Genomic DNA, 22,360 nt, shown 5'->3' with positions numbered 1-22,360 from the left:
ATAATTACTGTTTTTTAGTAAGGTGTCAGGAAGCAAGATTGATTTAAATCTGACATCTGTTTACACACAGTGAGCTGTCATTAACGCATATGTAAGGTCACAACAGCTATGTTCCCTGGCCATGACAGCTTATGGAAATTTGACTCCATGTGTTTCTGTAAGGGGGCAGCAAAGTACCTTCCAAATAGTTGTTCTCTGTCTGTCCCTCTCTCTCTTAAGCAACCACCAGTTTCTACTACATCCTGTGTGTTTGATACTCTCCTAAGCACATGCAATAAACCAGGCAGGTTAAGGTAGTGGGAAAGAATATGGCAGAGAGGTGTATAGCATGGGCTTGCAGTCAGCAGGATCTGACTCTGAGTCCTGCCTCTGCCACTTCCTAGCCAGGGAGTCAATTCTCTAAGCCTCAATTTCCTTTTTCTATAAAGCAGTGATGATTACAACACTGTACTTACAGGGCTACTGTTCGATTAAAGTGGTGTGTGTTCAGAGCACTTAGCCCAGGACCAGAGTAGCTGCTCAATAAATGGTGGCCGTGGATATGCTCAGTATTGGACAAGATCCTGACCCCAAAGAAAGTGGAATCTTGTCAAGGAAAGAAGATCCATCCACTAAACAATCTAGTGGATGTCAGGCGAATGTCATATGCTGTGAGAGTTCAGAAGAAGGAAGTATCTGCTTTCTAGGATGATATAGAAATATGGAGAGATGAGGGGAGATTTGAGCCGGGCTTTCAATAAGTTTGCATGCAGGAGCAAAGTGGAACTTGTGGGAAGTAAGCCCTACATATAAGACATGGCCTGAAATGCCTTTCCCACGTGTGTTTGTCCACCATGCAAATTCTTACTCTGCTTAGGTGAGTCCTTTAAGGAAACCTCTCTCAGTCAGTCCTCAATGGAGCTTTTCTTATTCTCATAACGTAGGCTTCATTCTATGTCCATACTTCATTGGTTTCTGTGGTTTTATAATGGACTTGTTATCCCCGCCCCTGTCCATGAATGTGTTCTTCTTTTTCCTTTCTTAAAGGGTTTACTACATTTTTAAATCTAAGTTATACATGCACATACTTTAAAACACCAAATTTATCTACATGGTGTGTTACGTAAAACAGCACTTCCCCACACCCTCTTACCCTTTTCCCCCCTCTCCAGAGGCAATCCCTCTACCTCTTTTAGCTGATCCTGTTGGCATCTACTTTCCTTTCTCTGAAACACATGGCCGTGTTGCCTCCTCTCGATTTGTCACTCTTGTCATTACTCCGTGGCTTCCTCCCGTGTTGTGTGGAAGATGAGGTTTTGCTTTCTTTGTCCCCCAGCCCCACCACTAGACACCCAGGCACACTTTCTGTCCTCCTCATTCTTCCCATGTAACTTGTCATAACTTTGGGTAGATCAGTATTTAATGATTAAATTATTATGACTATGTGTGGCAATGAATGTTGTGTGTCAACTTGGCTAGGCTACGATAACCAAACATTTGGTCAAACACCAGGGTAGAGGTCACTATGAAGGTATTTTTTAGGTGACTTTAATATTTAAATCACCAGACTTTGAGTAAAACAGATCATCTTCCAAAATGTGGGTGAGCCTAACTAACCTAGTCAGTTGAAAACCTTAATAGATAAAAAGGCTGACATCCCCTGAGGAAGAGGAAATTCTTCCTCTAACTTCCTTTGGACTCCAGCTGCAACATCAGCTCTTCCCTGGGTCTCCAGCCTAGGCCTGCCCTACGATCTGGAGCTTGCCAAGCCCAACAATTGTGTGAGCCGATTCCTTAGAATCTCTCTCTCTCTCTCTCTCTCTCTCTCTCTCTCTCTCTCTCTCCTTTCTCAACCTCTCTCTCTCTCTCTCTTTCTTTGTCAACCTCTCTCTCTCTTTCTCTTTCTCAACCTCTCTCTCTCTCTACACACACACACACACACACACACACACCCCATATTGGTTCTGTTTCTCTGGAGAACCCTGACTAATATGCTATGCAAAAAGTATTCACAGCTGAGCCATAAAAATAAACAATTACTTTTCTTTTCCTGCCCAACTTCTTCTTTTTCCTAGAAGGAATAGTTGTCTTATTTTGTTGTTGATGTTTGCTTAGTTTTCTATTTATTAATCACTCATTCAGTCCCAATCTTGACTGACTGTCTAAATATCCTCTCGAGACAGGCAGATGCATGAGGTATTTTCTCAGTTTCATCTTCCTGAATTAGTCTGTAACAACGAGACGGCTTCATGAGCAGCCTGGGCAGAGACACAGGACCCTCTGCTTGGTTTATGCCCTGTTGCCATCATCATCTTTAAATTCTTAATAATTCTGCAATAAGAAGCCCCGCATTTTCATTTTGCACTGCACCCTCCACATTATGTAGTTGGCCCTGTTGCCCAGAACTTTCCGATTAGCTCCAATCTGGACAGGTGCACGGCGATCGTCCTCGTTATTACCTGGGCATTTCCCTTCACCACTCACAGGGATCACCCCTATCTTGCTCCTGTTCCCCCTCAAAAAAGTGTCTTAAAAGTAGGTCTGTGTTTTGCTCATTTTTAGCCCAAACGCCTAGCAGAGTGCCTCAAGCATAGGGAGACTATATAAAATCAAGGTGAAATATGTAAACAGACTAGGAAGAGGGCTATAGTAAGAGTTTCTAGGAAGGAGAAATAGTATGAAGAAATCAGGGAGGTGGGAACGTGCCTTCAGTGGATGGGAAGCAGCGAGAAAAGCAACACAACTGTGTCCGCAATGGGCGTATTGCAACCAATAGGAAATTATATTGAAAGTTATGTGGGAGCCAAATTGTAGAGAGGCTCAAACACCAGACTAGGAATTTTCTATAGACTTGTAGGCCTCCAAGGACTTATTTCCCCATCTAATGACATCTGATATGTGTAGTTAGAAAAACTCCAGCTGGGTAGAATTTCACACTTTCCTTTTCTTGGCACTGAAATAGGTGAATGGACTAGGATGGGTGGGGGAGAGAGCCTAGCAACTGAAAAAAAAAAGGAACTCATAAGAGAGTGCTTCTTGTGAATTTTAAAACCCAGCCTTGTACAGAAGCAGGAGGAAAACCATTAGAACTCTGGAAGATAGCCAGGGAGGTCTGGGTAATGCTAAATCTAAACAGAACAACTCCAAACTGGCAGCCCTGTTATCACTACATTCACATGATTAAAGACAAGCAATCATTAGCACCTCATAGGTACCTCTGATCCTTATGGCATGCAACACCAAGAAAATTGGGCTTTCCCTCTGGAAACTTTCACACTGCGATGACTGTTTCTGGTAAATATGAAGATTAGGGGGCTAAGGGGGACCTCTTGTTGTTTGAACCTCAGCCACAACTTGTGTGACACAGAATCCTTGAGCTTTCTCCACATGCACGAAGAAATAAAAGCACCTTTCAGAATCTCTGGCAATATTGTTCCAAAAAGCGTATCAGCATTCTAAAAGGAAGACACTTAAACAAGGTTTTGAAACGAACTTAACTGATATCTGACAGAAATGCATAGGTTTTCTGTCTATGAAAAAGTATGTGGAAATATGTTGATTGTGGCACTCTTCATAATAGACCAAATCTGGAAACAACACAAAATGATATCAACAGTAGGACTGATAAATAAATTGTGGTATTATTCATACAATGAGATAGATACAGCTAGAAATGAATAAACTATAATGTGCAATAACATGAATGAATCCCACGAACATAATGTTTTGGGCAAAAGAGATCAAAATGTACAAGTTATATAGTTTTACATATATATATATATATATAAAAGTTCTGGTCCTCTGCCCACTTTTAAATTGGGTTATTTGTTTTGGTTTTACTTGTTTGTTTGTTTGTTTGTTTTTTTTATTAACCCCTTATCAGATATGTGGTTTGTAAATGTTTTCTCCCATTTCATGGGTTGTCTTTTGCTGATGGTTTTCTTTGCTGTGCAGAATCATTTTTAGTTTAGTTTTAGTTTAACTTGTTTATTTTTGTTTTTGTTGCCTTTGCTTTTGGTGTCAAATCCAAGAAAGCATTGCCAAGGCCAGTGTCAAGGAGCTTACCCTCTATGTTTTTTTCTAGGAGTTTTATAGTTCCAGGTCTTATATTTAATTTTTCCATAATCCATTTAGAGTTGATTTTTGCATATGGTGTAACATAGGGCTCCAGTTACATTCTTTTGCATGTGGATATCCATTTTCCCCACCATCATTTATTGAAGAGACTATTCTTTCCCCATTGTATATTCTTGGTTCCTTTGCCAAAATTAGTTGACCAGATATGGGTTTATTTCTGGACTCTTTATTTTGTTCCATTGATCCATGTGCCTATTTTTATTCCAGTGCCATGTTGTTTTGATTACTATAGGTTTGTAGTACCGTTTAAAATGGAAGTGTGATGTCTGCAGTTTCCCAAGATTGCTTTGGCTATTTGGAGTCTTCTGTGGTTCTATACAAATTTTAGGATTGTTTATCCTATTTCTGTGAAAAATGCCATTGAAATTTCGATAGGGTTTGCTTCGAATCTGTAGATCACTTTTGGTATGGATATTTTAGCAATATTAATTCTTCTATTTCACAAACATGGAATATCTTTCCATTTATTTGCACCTTCAACTTTTTTCATCAGTGTTTTATAGTTTTCCGTACACAGATCTTTCACCTCCTTAAATTTATTCCTAAGTATTTTATTCTTTTTGATGCAATTGTAAATGGGGTTATTTTCTTAATCTCTTCCCATAGTTTGTTGTTAGTGTATAGAAATGGAGCTGATTTTTGTATATTGATTTTGTATCATGCAACTTTACTGAATTTGTTTGTTAGTTCTATCAGTTTTTTTTCTTTGTTTGATAGAGTATTTAGGGTTTTCTAAATATAATTTCATGTCATCTACAAATAGAGATTATTTTTCTTTTCCAGTTGGGATGCTTTTTATTTGTTTTGGTTATTTGTTTGGTTCTAAATGGAGAATGATTAGAGTGTGGGATGAAGTTCTTTGAATGTGAAATTTTTTCTTGATTTCTGGATGTTAACATAGGAGCACTTTTTCTAGAGGACAATTTGGATGCTGTATTTCTATTTGAAATGCTTCATTTTCTAAGCATTTGTAGGTAGTGCTGCAGTTTCATTTAAGCAGGTCTGAAGTCAGATGGACTTAGAATAAATCACTGACCATACCCCAGCTTCCATTTTCTCATCTGAAAATAAAGTTAGTCATGTCACCCACTTCACAGGGTCGTTGTGAAGATTTAAATATGCAAAATATATCAAGCATTTAATTTAATGGTTAGTACATACTAGGTGATCAACCAGTGCCACTTATGCAACAACTTAAGTTTTAACTTTAGCTTTAGTTTTAAGAACAAACTTTTGGATCTCAACTTCCCGAGTTCCAAGTCTTGCTTGCTTAACCTTAGACAAGCCACTTCATTTCTCTCTTATTTAATTTTCTCATTTGCACATGGAGATAAAATAGTACCTAGCTTGTTTGTCTTGAGGCTTAGTATCTGAAATTTAGAACAGTTCCTAGTATATTTAGCATCAAGTAAAGATCAGAAATTATTTTTGTTGTTATTTTACTACCAGAGTTTTTCAGAGTTTTGTCAAATACAACCTTAGAAGCAAAGAGTGAAATTACAGAGTGAAGCCAGGAATTAATTACTGGGCTTTCCAGTGAGCACAAATGCCAAGTATGTCCAGAACTGGAATGAAATAGGAGCCAAGGATTTGGAACCAGGGAAGTAGGTGAGTTAGCAGGACGTAAAACCTGACAGGTGAACAATTATCTGAGCTCCTGCGTGTACGGTTAATACACACACACACACACACACACACACGTGTGTGTGTGTGTGTGTGTGTGTGTGTGTATGAATGGGTGTAAGAAATTACCATTACTCTCCATGTATACTAGGTCATACACTGTGCTATTCATTTTCTAAGCATTATCTAATTCAATCTTCCCAATAACCCTGAAATTCAAGTGTTATTATTTCAATTTATAATGAAGAAAATGAGCTGCAAAGAGGCAGAGTCAATAGCTGAGGTCAAACAGTTGGCATGTGGAGGACTGAGACTGAAAGGCAGAAAAAGCTCAATAACCGTCCCTCTCCGCTACCTCCCACAGTGCTGAGAGCTGAGCTTTAGCAGCATTACCTCTTCCCTTGTGAGCAGAATCACCAGATCTTATCTTGAAATGGTGTGTAGGGCCACAAACATACAGATAACTTGGATTCTTATGATAGAATAAAGCATTTATTAGCAGTTATTCACTATGTTTAACTGAGTGGGAAAAGACGTTTCCCTTCAGAGAGCTCACTCCGCCCACCTCCAAGATTCGAGATGGCCCCAGCCAGGCCACAGCAGCACCTAGAGGACATTCTAACCTGACTTCACCTCTTAACTCTCTCCGCACTTCCTAAGAATTCAGTTTTAAGGTCTTGGTGTTTTAGACTCAAGTTCATCTCTTGCAAGGCTATGCTGCAAAAATAACTTCTCTTGTTCACCATCAACTGTAAGTCCCCTCTCTTCCAACTCCCATTTCCTTATTTATGAATAAGGAAATGTTTGGAATTGAAGTTGTATGATTATCGCGCAGTTGGTGGACAGCCGGGGACTTATCTAATTTACTTCTTGGTGGACAGTTTCCATCTTAGATGGTTGTTTATCTGGGCTTCTCTCTGGTCTGTAATTGTAGACATGTTTATGGGAGAAGAGTGGGTAAAATAAATCAGATTAGGGCTAGCCGCTTTAATCTGGTATTTTGATAGAACAACACTTGATTGGCCAAGTGTTGAAAATCCTCTGGTCGCTAATGTCTAGTGCCAGTGACAGCAGTAGAGTCTTCACTAAGTTTTTATAGAATTTTTTATACAAACCCCCCATAATTATACCAGTTGATTCACTCTCATTTTTTTCTCTCCTTCTCTTCTTCCACCTCTCTTCTCTATTTGAGGCTGGATCAACTTCCTGGAAAAAGCCACAATGTAACTCGTAAGCCTAAATTGATGTTAAGATTCACTGCACAGTGTATAGTTGCCAATTTAGGTTTTCGAAGAGAAAGAACAGAAATTATTAAAGAATTATCCAGCTTTGTTGAGATCTAGGCAATTAGTTTCTTGAATGTTCCAGAGCCATTTAAAGCATCCACTGCTTATTTGCAGAATTAAAAAGCCTCGGCTATTATTTCTTGTTTAACAAACTTTGACCACATTCCAACTGGGGAGATCCATACAAAAGATGTACAGGCCTTAAAAAAAAAAAAATTAGAAAAAAAACTGATTAAATTTTAACCAGCTGCTGGGCAGATAGTTTGCCCGAGGCACATTTGTCAGTTTCAAAGGGTCTTTTTATTAATTTTGCATTTTGTATTTTGTTAGTGGAAAGAGCTCCCTCTTTGGGGACTGCCAAAAGCTATAGGCTGGGAATCTTCAAGCAGCCCAAGGACGCCTCTGAGAATGCCAAGTCGATTTGGATTCTGAGCATTCCCCATTACGTGAGCTTTATCAGTCCTAAAAATATATTAACTTCAGGGGTGAGCTATATGAGTTAACTTTACGGGATCCCTACTGGCTCTGTTTTGGTTAATGTGAATCCTGCTATTTGTAAGACTATGTGTGACCTTGCTGTGTGAACTTGAGCAATTTTCTTGACCTCTCTGAGACTCAGGTTTCTGGTCTATAAAATAATAGGGGGAGGAGTTTATTGTTACCGTCCCTGCAGTGTTGGATTAACTAGTTTATGACTGGTTGGGGAGTTCTGACACAGTAAAATTCATGTGCCTTTCTTCTTTGTGATAATTATATTATTATTAATAACTAGAATTTATTAAAATTTTTGTATTCCAGGATCCATGATAAATACTTTGTATACATTTGAATATTTTTTCAGAGAAAACTTCTAAGACTGGCGCTATCATTGTTCCCACATTCCAGACAAGGCAAGTGAGAATACAAGAGATTAAGAAATTTACCCAAAATTAACTTGTAAGTGACTGAGCCAGGATTTGAAAACAAACTGCTTGATGCCAGAAGCTGTACTATTAACCAGTCTGTTTCTTTGCTCTGGATGTAAGGATCAACTCCTGTTTCTTGGCTAGAAATACACTGTGAATTCATTCACATATTTCCAAATTTCACATCTGCCTGGGATTGGATGTGGTGAAAATATTTATGCCAATTCAAAGCTGTCCTAAAAGATTCAGATGGGCCTGTCTCTGCTCAGGCAACTCCAGGCGGGAGGGGGTCTCCTGCAGCATAGAAACAATTTGTGAAAAGGAGGCGGAACTCAGGGGTTAAATGGAAAATACAAACCTCTTCTGTGATGCTGGGAATTTCATAAGTTCCACTCAAGCATCTTCAAACAGCATTAAATACAAAGTAAAAAAGTCTACCCTCAGGCTAGAATTTATAGATGACTTACCTGCCAGAGAATATGGCTAAATTTCTGCCTGAAGACAAAGAATCAGGGCTTACATTTACTAAGAAGAAGGAAAAAGCAATATATATCTATGATTTTTTTTCTGAATGTATATTTATTCTTCATATTGCAGCTGTGTGTGTGTGCGCGCGCGTGTGTGTGTGTGTGTATGTGTGTGTGTATAGTTTCACCAGCAAGACTTTTTATGCCAAATCAATACGTGGCGGACTGACTTTTGCATTATTTAATGTCCTTACCTATTGGGAGGGACAAGGTATACTTTCAGCCTCAATGTGATCCTATTTCCGTGGTCTTTAAATTCCTGCAGAGGATTCTTTTACTTCACCCCTGAAAGCAAATTCTCTGGGGTATGTTGCCCTACCACAAACGTGGCTTTCTTACCGGCCGCTCTTCTGGCTTGAGTTCTTCAATCATGATGACTTAACCTATTGATTAAAGAAGAGGGGGAGCAAATTGCACAAATCTCTTTTGTGATACTTGGGATGGAGGAACGGGACATGTCCCAAAGGGGCCTGTTTGATTCTTTTTTAAGCTAAACTCTCCTGGCTTTCTGCAGTCATTCTTGGCCTGCTATTTAGTGTGCTTTAGCTAGCAAGATGGGGTGTTTGCTTGGACTAGTGTAGGAACCCCAGAGAACTTTCCCCAGTGTTCATTCACAAAAGAGAAACACATGCATTTGTAATAACATTTACTCGTAAAAGTTATCTCATTTGGTAAATGCTTATAGACTTAAAAAAAAAGCTTAGAGAGAAGAAGAAACTTAAAATATATTGGAAATAGTCACAGAAATGTAGGAATTGCAGGCTTAGGAAAAGGATGTTGTTTGCACAAGATTATGCAGAAAATTAATAGCAGAGTTAGGCTTAGGCCCTGGTTTGTCATTTGTGACCCAGTTCTCTTCGCACTGTACCTTTATTTCCCCAAATGGTCAATTTTATTAAGTAGCTTGAGTCTGTTGCATCAGATTCTTATTAGTTTAGAATTTCTATGTCTTCCTGGTGAATTGAATGAATCTTTATCTTAAGTAGTGATCAATAATAATGCTTTCCTATCTAGGAATGTTTCTAGTATATTAGTTATCTTTGCTGAGTAACAAATAACCCCATAACTTAAAACAACACCCATTTTCTATTATCTCAGTTTCCATGGGCCAGGAACAGGACATCGCTTTGCAGGTTCCATGCTTCACAGTCTCCCACAAGGCTGCTACCTACCAAAATGTCAGTCCAGTGTCTGCGGGCTTGTCTGAAGGGGAAGACCAGCCTGTGGTTGTTGGCAGTGTTTCATTGATTCCTCATGGGCAGTTGGATTGAGGGTCTCAGTTACTCTTTGGTGGTTGACCAGAGTTTGTTCTCAGTTTCTCCAAGAAGGCAGTTTGCTTCCTCAGGTGTGCAAGCCAGGGAAGCAATAGAGAGAGACTACTAGTAAGACTGAAGTTATATTCTGTGTAATCTTTTGTAACAGAATCATAGAGGTGCCATTACCTCAGTGTTGCTGAATTCTGTTTTTTGAAGCACATTATTCAAGGAGAGGAGATGGCACAAGGTTGTGAATATAAGGAGGTGGGGGCCATCTTCAAGGATGCTTACCACATCTAATTTGTCTGATAGCAACACACCCACTCTTGCTTTCTTTTGGTTACTATTTCAGTGGTACGTCTTTTTCTATCCTTTCACTTTAAATTTTCCAGGTCTCGTGTTTTAGGGATGCTTCTTGTAGAGAGCATATAAGTAGATTTTGCTTTGTTATCCAAACTAAAAGTCGTTGTCTTTAACTGGTGAGTTTAATCTCTTTATGCTTTTCAGGGTTACTGATATGTTTGAGCTTTTTTTTTTTTTTTTTTTACTGTTTTTGGCATATATTTCTATGTTTCAATTTTTTTCTCCATTTTGTTTTTTTCTCCTGATTTGGCATTTTTGTTTGCAGTTTTTCTTTTTTCCTTTCTAACAATATGAGAATTATAAATTCTATTCCTAGTTTTGATGATTATCTGAGCTGTTTACCATTTACACAGTGCAATCTAAAATTAGTATTGTAATTACCTTTCTGAACAATAAAAGAGCCTGATAACACTGAATTTGACACTTGGCTACTTGCATGACATTATTATGTTAGTTCTCTGTTTTTTTACACAAACAAGATATTATTATTATTACTGTCATTTTAAGCAGAAAAGATTTATTTATATTTACTTAATATTTAACTTTTCTCACTGTGTCTTGCTTTTCCGAATATCCTTCTGGGATAGTTTTTATTTTGGGATAGTTTTCTTACGTCCTGTTTAGAATATATGAATAGAGGGGTTGTTTCTGTTTTGTTTTTTAAGTTGTTTTTTTAACAGTGTATAGGTGATAAATTTTAATGTAAGAATCTTTATTTTGTCTACATTTCCTATAGAAAATTTTGTCGCTTACCCAAACCTAACTTCATAGTTATTTTTATTTCATGCTGAAGCTACCCCTTGTCTTTGAACAGTCATCATTTCAGTCAAGAAGTTATAATCAGTGTGATGGTGAATTTTATGGGCCAAATTTACCAGGCCATGTGGCGCCCAGATATCTGGTCAGATGTTATTTGGCATGTTTCTGTCAGGCTGTTTTTGGATGAGATTAATATTTAAATCAGCAGTTAAGCAGGTTCCCCTTCTGAGTGTCAGTGGAGCTCATCCACTCAGGTGAAGGCCTGAGTAGAACGAAACGACTGAGTACCCTCCCTGAGTACGAGAGCATTCTTCTTGCCCGACTGCCTTTGAATTGGGACATTGGCTTTTTTCCCTGCCTTCGGACCTGAACTGAAACATTGGCTCTTCCTGGGTCTCAAGCCTGCCAAGCCGCGGACTGGAGCTTACACCATTGGTTTTCCTGAGTCTCCAGCTTGTTGACTCACTCTACGGATTTTAGGGCTTGTCAGCTTCTGTAATAATGTGAGCCAATCCCTTATAATATCTGTCTGTTATCTATCTATCTATCTATCTATCTATCTATCTATCTATCTATCTATCTATCTATCATCTATCTACAACCTATTGGATCTCTTTCTCTCAAGAACCTTGACTGATAAAGTCAGTCTATTATTTTTTTTTTGTGTGTGTGTATGTAAGTGACCTTTTTTCCCTCTCTCTGGCTGTTTTTGATAATCTTTGCTTTTTTCCTTTGGCACTCTGCTTTACCTTGTGTAAATTTCTTTTTATTTGTGTTTGTTGGTAAATGTGCTGCTTCCTGCATCTATGGACTTCCATCTTTTGTTAGTTATGCCTAATTCTCATTCACTTTTTAAATATTTATATTCCACCTTTTTCTCCATTCTCTCTTTGTGGTATTCTGATTAAATACATGTTAGACCTTCTATTCTGTGCACCATATTTTTTAACTTCCCATATTTTTAATCTTTTTGCTCTTGGTGCTATACTCTGGGTAATCATTTCAGATATACCTTCACAAATTCTCTCTTTGTTACTTCTCACTTCACTGAGTCTCTCTTCAGCTTTTACATATCTGCTATTTATCATATCCAGTGAGTTTTCAAAAAATGTATTTTCAACAATTATAGTTTTTACTTCTGCTTTTTGCATTTTCTAATCTGCCTGGCCATTTTATCGTGTTTAGTTGCTTGCTTTTAAAACAAATCTTTTACATATAGTTGTTATATATTTTATCTGATAACTACAATGTCTGAAGTTCCTAACTTACTTAGCTGAGACTGTCCAGAAATCAGAGGTTATATGTGACTGTTTTGTCGAGAGGACAATTTTAGGGAGCAGGAACAAGGGCAATTCCTGAGGCAGGGAGAGAGAGAGAGACTAAATGAGGATATGTTCCTAGCTGGCTGCCACTAAATGCAAGTGATTGTTCCATAGCATATGACTGTGCTATGCAGTACCAGCCCAGGCAGCCATATAACCTACTTCTGGGCGTCATCTATGTAGAGGGAGGTACGAGAAAGAATTTGCCCATTAGCTCCTTTTCCCATGACAATTTATTTTCTTGTATACTCGATGAGCTTTTATTCTAAGTTCCTGGTTACTTGATTTTAAATTTTGGGACTGTTGTGTGGCCTAAATCAAGGATGCTTTCTTCCAGAGAGAATTTTTATTTGCATCCGCCAAGAGACAGAGGGTTGCTGCCTATCTGTGACCTCTTTAAACTTCTGCCTGAATTTCCAGCTTAGTGTGAGTCTCAAGGGTAAATGACTCCACTGTTCAGCTGGCCTGGGCACATTTGCCAGAATACAGCAACTAATGTCAGCATTTAATTCAGAAAAACCTTGTTTTCCATATTTGCTTACAAGTCACACTCCTTTTTTAAAAATCTTTTTTGAGTGAGAAGGTCAGTGCTTAGAGATCTTCCTACTTTCTGAGAGCCCAGCAATGCATTTAGCTGTACTTTTTTATGCAGCACACGGTTGGTGTGCAGTAGGAAAGCACTTCTGAGTACCTGATTGCCATCCTTTTGGGAGCAGAAGTTGCTTTTTCTGTTCTTTTCTAAAATTGGAAAGGATGAGAATTACAGTGGCTAAAGAAGAACTTCAAGAAGTGGTGGAATATAGCTGTGATCCCTTTCTAGCTACGGCTTTAAAGGGTGAGTGTGTGTTCTCATATCTGCCCCCAGGAATGTACTGGGCCATTTTCCCTGCTCTGGTAGGGAGCTGAGCTCATACTGGCCTTGGGAAGGAAAGTATCAAAGCCAATTCACCCAAGATTCCTCAAGCTGTGGCCTAGAGCCTGCTGGGGCATTAGCCATGCTTGACACACCTTCTCTGCAGGTTTGGCTCTGGAGCAGGTGTGTTTTCAAGACAGTACTGACCACAGGTGTGAGTGACACAGGCAGACAAGTGTGAGATATGAAAAACACAGGCTGTAGCAGCATGCCCAGGTGTGTCAGGCGCTTATTTGGCCACTGAACTTCAGGGGGCTGGCTTCCTCCTGCTGGAAAAGGAATGGATTCGGCACAAAGGGAAAGCACATACTCCGCAGGGATGAAATGAGGAAGCTAGAAGACCTACCATGTTTCCCCGAAAATAAGACCGTGTCTTATATTAATTTTGGCTCCAAAAGATGCATTAGGGCTTATATTCAGGGGATGTCATCCTGAAAAATCATGCTAGGGCTTATTTTCCGGTTAGGTCTTATTTTCAGGGAAACACAGTAGGAGGTAGAAGTGGGACCTCCCTAACACTCCAAACTCTCAAGGGGGCCCTAAAACTGGAAGGAAGTGAAGCATGGCAGGTTGGCTGAGAGCAGAAGTGAAATGTGAAGATCTGGACAAGAAACAGATTTTGAGCAAATAACGAAAGAATGCAGAGAACAGGATTAGGCAGAATGTTAGAGCTGTAATGAGGCATAAGTATCATCCAGTCCAGTGCTTTCTACCTAGGACTTCTACCTCAGGTGGCAGGACAAGCTTTTGTCTATTATAAGGGCATATTATATGTAGCACTGAATCACTAACAAGTAAGTTACTTCATTTGCGGATCTATTTCAGTTCACCTGTTTACCAAGAAGAAAGCCGTTATGGTATCTTTAACGCCTCTCTGACAAGAGCTATTTTCATTTTTAACAAAGATAAGAGCATTTGGCAGGCAAAATGCTCAACTGGAGTTTAATGACATTGTTTTGTTTCCATCATGTTTTTTTTGGTTGCTTTCTAGGTTGGTTAAATGATATGCCAGTAATATAAGGTTTCCCTTGACACTAAACCTAATGAAGTTAAAAAGTGAATCGATTGAAGGAAAAAGGAATCAATTTAAGAATTAAATAAGAAATAATATGCATGACAATTAGATACGGCATGATTATGAAGGTAGCATGTGGACGATTAAGAATTGAAAACATTAATCTGATATAATCCTCTGATTTTATGTCTCATGCACAGGAGAAATAGAGAGAGAGGAAATTACCTTCTTAAGGTCCCACATCCCATTACTATTAGAACAGAAAGTATAACTCAGGTGTCCCATCACTTAAAATCCATTGCTCCCTCCACCCTCCCAAGACGTGTCCCTGCATTTCAGCCAGTGATCCAGACAGTGCTCACTCCTCATGGGGAGGCGGAGCCAAAAGTAATAAGCCATAGTCCCCTAAGCTAAGTGCCAGTAAAATAAGATAGCAAGGTATTTTGAACTACTAAGCAATGGCATTTTGGTTTTTGCTGCCAGTTCACTTCCTCCCCTCCGCCTTCTCCTACCCTACTTAATCACATCGACCATGCCTTACTTCTTTCTTTACCAAAAAGATGTGACTGTTCTTAGTTTCCCAATGCTGGTGCTGATAGGAGAAAGGAGAGAACTCTAGGTATTGCCAAAACGTTAGATGATCCAAGGAAAAAGATTCTCTCTGTCATTCCCTGACTCCCAACTAGTAGAAGAAAGGATTCTCCTGGTCTTGGGAGTGTTGAAAATGGAAGAAAAAGCTATGGGCGTAAAGGTAATGATAGGTCCTGGAGAAGGAGTTTCTGGACTCTTGACTCCCAGGCAGAAGAAACCTTGAGGAACTCAGATTCCAGATGGATTTGTGGAATCTGAGAACAGAAAGTCCCCACTTCGCTGGCAGAGCTACAGGGAAGCAGCAAAACCACAGAGATGAAATGGCTGTTTGGTGCATCTAGAGAGACAAGGGTGAGAAGAATATCAAAGAGACTCTTGAACCCCAACATGGCACAGACGTAAAGGAGGGACTCAACAATAGAAGAGACAAAGCAGACGGGAATGGGGGATAGCTTGGCAGCGCCCAGCAGGGACAGATTAATGTGGACCAAATGAGATGAAGAGTTTCTCAAAGGATAGTTGAGTTAGAGGGGAAAAAAAGTTACATTGCACAGCTGATTTGCTGGATTGAATTCACATCTGATTTAAGAAGTCAGAATAAAGGTATGTGCGTGTGCTCAGAGTAGAGAACAAGCTGCTAAATCCATGATTTTTCTCAACTCTCACAGGATAAATAAGGATTCAAAATAGCAGAATGGTTGGGAAGGAATAGACATATAATCAACCAGGGCTGTTTTTTTTTTTTTTTTTTTTTTAAAGAATAACTTTCCCAAGAGAAGTTCGAACAAAATGCAGTGGGAATTCAAAGGAAGGAGTGATTGATTCTCACTGGAGAAGAGGGGACATTTTCTCAGGGAGTGGGTCATGTTGCCAGGCCTGGACAGGTGAGTAGAGACAGTTCTCTGACTCTCAGCTCAGCCTTTGTGGACGCAGGTGCCTGGGGTTTTGAAGGTGCAAATGAATATGATGGAGCAGCCTGGTGGTGCCTATGTTATGCCCCATTCTGTGGTCTTTGCAGAGAAAAGATGATTTGGGGACATTGATCTGTGAGGCCATGAGGTATAGGGACGTTGAAGTTCAACAAGCCACAGCTCAAATCACTGGCCTGTCTGAGCCTCAGTTTTCTCATCCAGAGAATGAGAGCAATACACCTACCTCATATGAGTGTTGGGAGAAAAAAATAGATAATAATAGACCTAAAGCCTAGGAAATAGTGCCTGGCACAGAACCAGGTCCCAGTAGCAATCAGCTTTTTTTCCCTTTCCTCCCAGAGAGAGATTATTTTCTCTATACCCTTCACTGTGTCAATACAGGGTCTTGTACATAGAAGGGGCAATGAAGAATTTCTTGCTTTCACTTGCTCTTATTTAAAGAACATGTATAGCTGAAAAACAGGCAAAGAAAATCAGCATCAGTGTATCAGCTGGCTGTTAGATGAACGGATCAGAGAAAGTATTCCATTAAGCAATGCAGTTTTTCTTTCTTTGGCTGTCAGTCAGCACAAATGTAATCCCAGAAATCAAGACACTGAAAAGTGAATTCATGGTTCAACTGATCACAGCAGTCCTGACATCATACAGCCACTGCTTTCCATAATCAATGCCAGAGCTTAGTTTATTCACCTTATGAGTCCCCTGTGAAATTCCAAACCTGGTACCTGACGGTAACGTTTCCCCTAATTGATGCATGCTTGCTATGGGAATTACATCCTGTTTGATTAATTTTGGGTTTGATTTCCCTCCTTCTGGTGCTATGATTTTCATGGACAGAGCCATTCTTTTGATGCTTTGCGTGTGATGGAAGGAGATGGATCTATGGGCACTGAGCAGGTCCTAACGCCAGCCTCCTGACTTCGGGGGAACTTTTTCTAGGAAAAGACGGGGAAATGACTGACCCGATGGATGTTGGTGGAGCATTTTCAATTTTCACTTAGTGTTAGGAAGGGAAGGAGAGTCACACAGAGCATCAGACAATGAGGTAGATCATTTATAACCAGAATTACATAGCCCTTGTGTGTGCTACTTACAAAAGGAGGATACTGAGTCATAGAAAAATAAAAACCACAAACCCAGTCAAGAGTGGAGTTTTTGTTTAAGTCTCATGTTCTTCTCTCTCCAGCACACTTACAAAAGAAATTAGACTAGAATAGTTTTGCAAAATCTTAGATTTCTTTTTTTGGGAAAAAAAAAATTAGTTGGCGGTAGTTCTACCATTGACGCTCTTAGTTTTCTGATGTATTGCTGTCTTTTTTCCATTTGCATGTTTTTGGATACAGTTTTGTAATTGCACAATTTGAAGTATTAAACTGTAAGTTTAAGTTGGAGCAAGTCAAAGCAAAAAATTCTTCATAATACTTAAAGAAATATTTTCTTAGACAGAGCTTTGCCAGAATTCTCAGAATTAAAAGCTTTGCCTTGATTTATTGAATGCAGGACAACAGTTAAGGAAACTCTATAGCTGGAGACCTTATGACTCCCAGGTCCTAACAGACCCTGGGAGTTGTTTGCATAATATTGACAACATGACACAGAATAATGCCCTCACAGTGAAATAATGCTACCACGTGTCCTGTCAAGGATTCCCAAACTATGATTCCTTTACAGGCCTCTTCCCTGGATTTCTTGAGTGATCTATCTAGTGTTGTTTTACTTTGTATGTTTGTGTCTCAGCAAGAATATTCGGTCTCCATGCAGAGAGTACTCTCCTTTATCTGCAGGGTAGCAGAAAGCCCTGTGACTACGGGAAAACTACTTAAACTCGCTTAGCCTTGGTTTCCTTGGGTATAAACAAAGGAGGTAATAACACTTAGCTTCTGGTACTGTGAGAAGGAATCAGTAAGATGAGATGGGCATTGTGCCTACAGCAATGCACTGCTAAGAGAAGACTCATTGTCCACTCCTGGTTCCTAGACAGCTCAGGAAACCCCAAGGTACGAAGATCCCCATAGAATTCAGATGAAATAATGGGTATCTTCTGCCACCCAACAGCTGTTTTCATTTTGAAGGTGGGATGAAAAAGGGATAGAGTGGAGCCACAGAAAATGGGTGGGGGCACCACCTCCTCCACTGAGAGCTCCTGGGAGGATTCAGAGTGAGACAGCCAGGGCTGGCTCTGCTGAGGCCGGGAAGCCAGGTGAGAGCAACAGATAATCCTTGAATCTCCCAATGCTGTGCAAGGGCCCAGAAACTGGGGGAAGGAGATTTGGTCTTGAGTGTGAAATGGAGAAGGGCTGTAGTGTGACAGCATACAAAAACAAACAAACAAAAACCCCAAAAACAAAACCAAACAGACGCTGGTCTTGAGAAGCTGTGAGAGGAGGGCCAGGAATTGTACAATGTGCCCACGATGCCAGGAAATGCTCAGATCCCTGTCTGGTAGGAAGAGGGAGTCTCGGGCATTTCCCGGGCAGGCTCTGGGCCTTGTCTGACCTTGGCATTTGCTGCTCAAGATCCATACTTCAGGAAGGTCCAGCTTGATGCTTTGGGCTCCCAGCTGCCCACCATCCCAGTTCTGGTACCTACTATGGGACTCAGGGCTGTCAGGCCTCCCTGGCCACAGTCAGCCTGCTTATGTGGTAAGAAAAAGAAACTCATCCAAGTTTGCCAAGAGCTTAGGAAAAGGAGAAACCACTGTGTTTTTTTGGAACATTCATGCTCATGCTTTGGTCAGGAGAGAATAAATAGTCCTGACTTGAAGATAATACTCCTATGCATCGAAACCTGCACTGCAGGGGCCACTAGAAACGGTGTGTAGAGAACTCTGTAACTGCACCCTGAATAAGGACTGGAGGTTAAGGGGACCTGGGGGAGCAGAGGAGGAAGGATCACTGTCCCTGCCCACAGGGAGTTCTCATTGTCATTTGAGAGTCCAATGGCAGGGTAACCACACATCCTGGTTTATCTGGGACAGTCCCAGTTTATGCCTCTTATCTCCGTTTACTTAGTTATCTCTTTCACCCTAAAAACTTTCTCGATTCAAAAAATAAATGAATACTAATTAGTAGTAAAGTATTCATAAATGAGCATTCTGAAGGGGGATAAGGACACAAGATGTTGCAAGGGCTTTGGACAAGAAGTCATGCTTCTATTTAGGGACCTCAAGGTGCCTAGGAGAGGACTCGCAGAATCATAGTGAGTAGTCAGGGTTTGTGTGGCATTTAACCAACAAGGACTTGCCCTTGTCTGATAGGAGTTCCAGCAGTTGATGCCCAGTACCACTGGTGACGGCTCCTTGTGACGAAGGTCTTCCCCACTGGCTTCCTGTGTACTGGTCCATGACTAGTTCCGCTGGCTAGTGTAGGAGATGGGTGTATATTATCCTCCATCCACTCAGCTTAACGCACCATCCTTCATGTCTTAAGTTAGCTATAGCATTGCAGTATGGGATGGGGGTGAAGGGAGGAAGGGTGAGAGATGGGAGACGGGATGTTGTACAGCCATTATCCCTGTTGACCTGGACCAGCAGACATGCTCAGAGCTCAAGTGATTTGGACCGTTTATTTGTCTGGGACACTGAGGATAGTCAGGGTTCCCATTTATTTAGATAGAGGAGAAAGCAAAGTAAGCATTGTTTCACTTAATGCAAATCAAAAGTACCCAGGGGGAAAGTCAATGTATTCTACGGGACTCGAAAGGTCATGTCATGTTCTCTTGAGAAGGAGCGGAGAGAGGGAAGCGATAAGTCATATCTCTGAAGGCAGGTCCGAGAAAGCGTGGAAGGCTAATGGAAGACCTAAACCCATTGTTGCTTTCCCGAATGCCTTTTTATTCAGCCAGTTGGCCAATGAATCAGTCAACCAATACATCCATCAGCAGGCGCATACGGAAGCCTACTGTGGTCCAGCCTTAGGACGGGTAGAGAAGATAACCAAGCCATTGTCCTTCTCATCAATGGGCTCATTTTCCAGCTGGGAAGATGAGTAAACTGTGTCAGCCATTGGCTTCCTCAGGCACAATAACTACAGATTCAACCATGCTCAGTTCCTGACCCAATACCCATTGGACAGGCAATAGGAGTAAAGGCTCGGCCCGTCCTGCACGCTAACAGCCTGGGATCCAGTGTGCTGGGGGCAGAGCCCTGACTATTATTTGCCCTTTAATTCAAGTCAATTCTCAAACCCTCCTCAGAGCATGGCTTAGCCTCAGCTTCCATTTCAGCCTGACAGTTTCTGCAGAGGCAGTGTGACTTACGGGGCAGTTTGTGGGCTTTGGAGTCTGGTGGTCCTGGTTTGAATCCTGCCTCTTCCACTTCCTAGCTATGCTGATCCAATTATGTAACCCTTTTCTGCAAAAAGGAGATGATAATATGCCACTTGAAGGATGTTGTGAAGAATTGGCTACAGAGCCTAAAACAAAGAGATTCAACTGATGGTAGCTATGAGTGCTGGTGGTGCTGGTGGTGGCAGGAATAGTAGCAGCAGCAGCAGCAGCCACCACCACAATAGTTGTAGTTGTTTTTCTGCAAGGAACGGATTTCTGCTCTAGTGAATAATGTGTACTACCAGGTCCATGGTTTTCCCAGCTTCTTCCCATTGTGACCAGATCATCTTCTTTGGGTAAAATTTGATTTCCTCTTCCAAATAGACCAATCTTAACATCAACTCTGCTCCTACCTGATGGTCAACACTAGTCTTAAACCTGATGGTCAACACTAGTCTTAATCAATCCTGAATTTACTGTGCCACCTTGGACATCTTGTTCATTCTCTTATCTAACTCAGCTGAGGACCAGCCTCGTAATGGCCATGGTTCTCCTCAAATGGTCCTACCTGGTTCTGTGTTCAACCTTCACCTACTTATCCCTGTTGTCAAAACTGCTCTCTTCTTCATGAAAAAGCATGTCTGGTTGAGGACAAATAATTCCAGAAAGTCTGTGCCAACTGCCAGGGCAGTGACACAGAAGGCTGGGTGGGTGATGGCCACCTTTGGAAGGAAGCTGGACAGGAGCAGAATTTCCAAGGACAAGGAGTTACTAAATGGAGGGTTAAAAAACTAAATCAATACAGGGTCCTGGTGCAAGCAGTGGGATTTTTCCAGTACAGAGATACTCTAAAATAATTCATTTTATAAGAATAGACTATCCCTATAGCTTACCCAGAGCCAATTAGCTAGCTGGAGCACTCATCTCATTTCCTCTGTCCTGCAGGTGGGTTTATTTCCCTGGATCCCATCATGCCTGGTCAGTCAAGAAGCTCTTCCTCTCTGCCACCTTCCTTCACTTTCTCTTGAATTTCTTCACTATGTTTTCAATCTGCTCTGTAACCAGAATGACTTCCCTTCATGGGCATCACTATTGCATGTCTGTCCTCTTCTTCCTCATGAACTTTTACTGGGAGATTTTCCCCACTCTCTCTCTGAACCAGAAAAAGTCAGACATGGTTGATTGAAGTTGGATATTATCCTTACTTGTTTTGTAAAAAAATGTGATTGCCTGCCCAATTTATTAAGTTCTGCAGTGTTTCTTGATTAACTTTTCTGGTTTATATTATGACCACATCATGTTCTCAATGATTAAAGAACATTTATTTTGGTTATTTTAGGAGAGATTTCATTCCACTTTACAAATATATTGCACTTTTTCAATATGTTTGGAATTGGGGGACTGGAAAGGCTACAGTATGATTGAAATAGTTTTGGCCCTAGTAAGATGTTTGGGCCACAAATCCTGGATCCTGATCCCTTGTTCTAAATCCAGAGTACAAGTAGAAGTTTGAACATTGCCTCTGAAGCAACCATAACTTCTGAATCCCAAATCAGGACACAGAATCTAAAAGAAAAGACATTGTTGCTCATGGTTTTTACAGTTATTTTCGTTAAAAATATTTAATGAAAGAGATTTATAAAGGTATTTATAAAGGTATTTAATTAAACACTTAATGATATTTATTTATCAAAAATAGTTAATTATGTGAAATTGAAGCCCACCTGGGAAATTCTTCCTCAGGACCACACCTGGGCAATGCATGTATCATTGCTCCATCTCTGCACACTTCTTATTTTCTCCCTGGTCATGCAATGTTGGAGGTCCTTGAGGCTTTTCCCATGGTTCTCCTGTATCCTCATGCTTTACTCCTGGACTGAACAATCTCATCCACACAGATGGCTTCAATTACCATCTATTAATCATATTAAGAGTAACTTATCTTTTTTTATTTCCATGTTTTCCCTTCATCCTAACACCTTCCTATTTGGGGGAGGTATTCCATAGTCTAAGTCTTGATAGGATGAAACTTTCTGCTTCCACAACAGAAGATAGATGAGAGCAGTACGGAGTTCTGCTCTCCATACTGTGCAAGTTCAAGGGGTTCTCATTCTCATAGTAAGATCTATGAATATAGTATGCCCTGCATCCTAATAGAGCACACCAGTCACACTGTGGTCTGGGAATAGCTGGTTCTGTAAAACTCCAGGGCATGCCATTTGCTAAAGACTGAATGTCTGTGCCCCCCCCCATTCATATGTTGAAATCTAATCCCAATATGATGGTATTTAGAGGGGGGGCATTTGGGAGATGATGGAGTCTTGAGAGTGGAGCCCTGATGAATGAGATTAGTGCACTTATAAAACAGACCCCAGAGAGCTCTCGTGTCCCTTCTGCCATATAAGAATACAGCAGGAATACAGCCATCTATGAATGAGGAATGGGCTCTAACTAGACACCATATCTGCCAGCACCTTGGTCTTGGA

This window comes from Rhinolophus ferrumequinum, chromosome 11, assembly GCF_004115265.2.
Source record: "Rhinolophus ferrumequinum isolate MPI-CBG mRhiFer1 chromosome 11, mRhiFer1_v1.p, whole genome shotgun sequence".
In the NCBI taxonomy this organism is placed as follows: Eukaryota; Metazoa; Chordata; class Mammalia; order Chiroptera; family Rhinolophidae; genus Rhinolophus; species Rhinolophus ferrumequinum.
The sequence above is the reverse complement of the archived record's forward strand: the minus strand, read 5'-3'. Positions refer to the sequence as shown.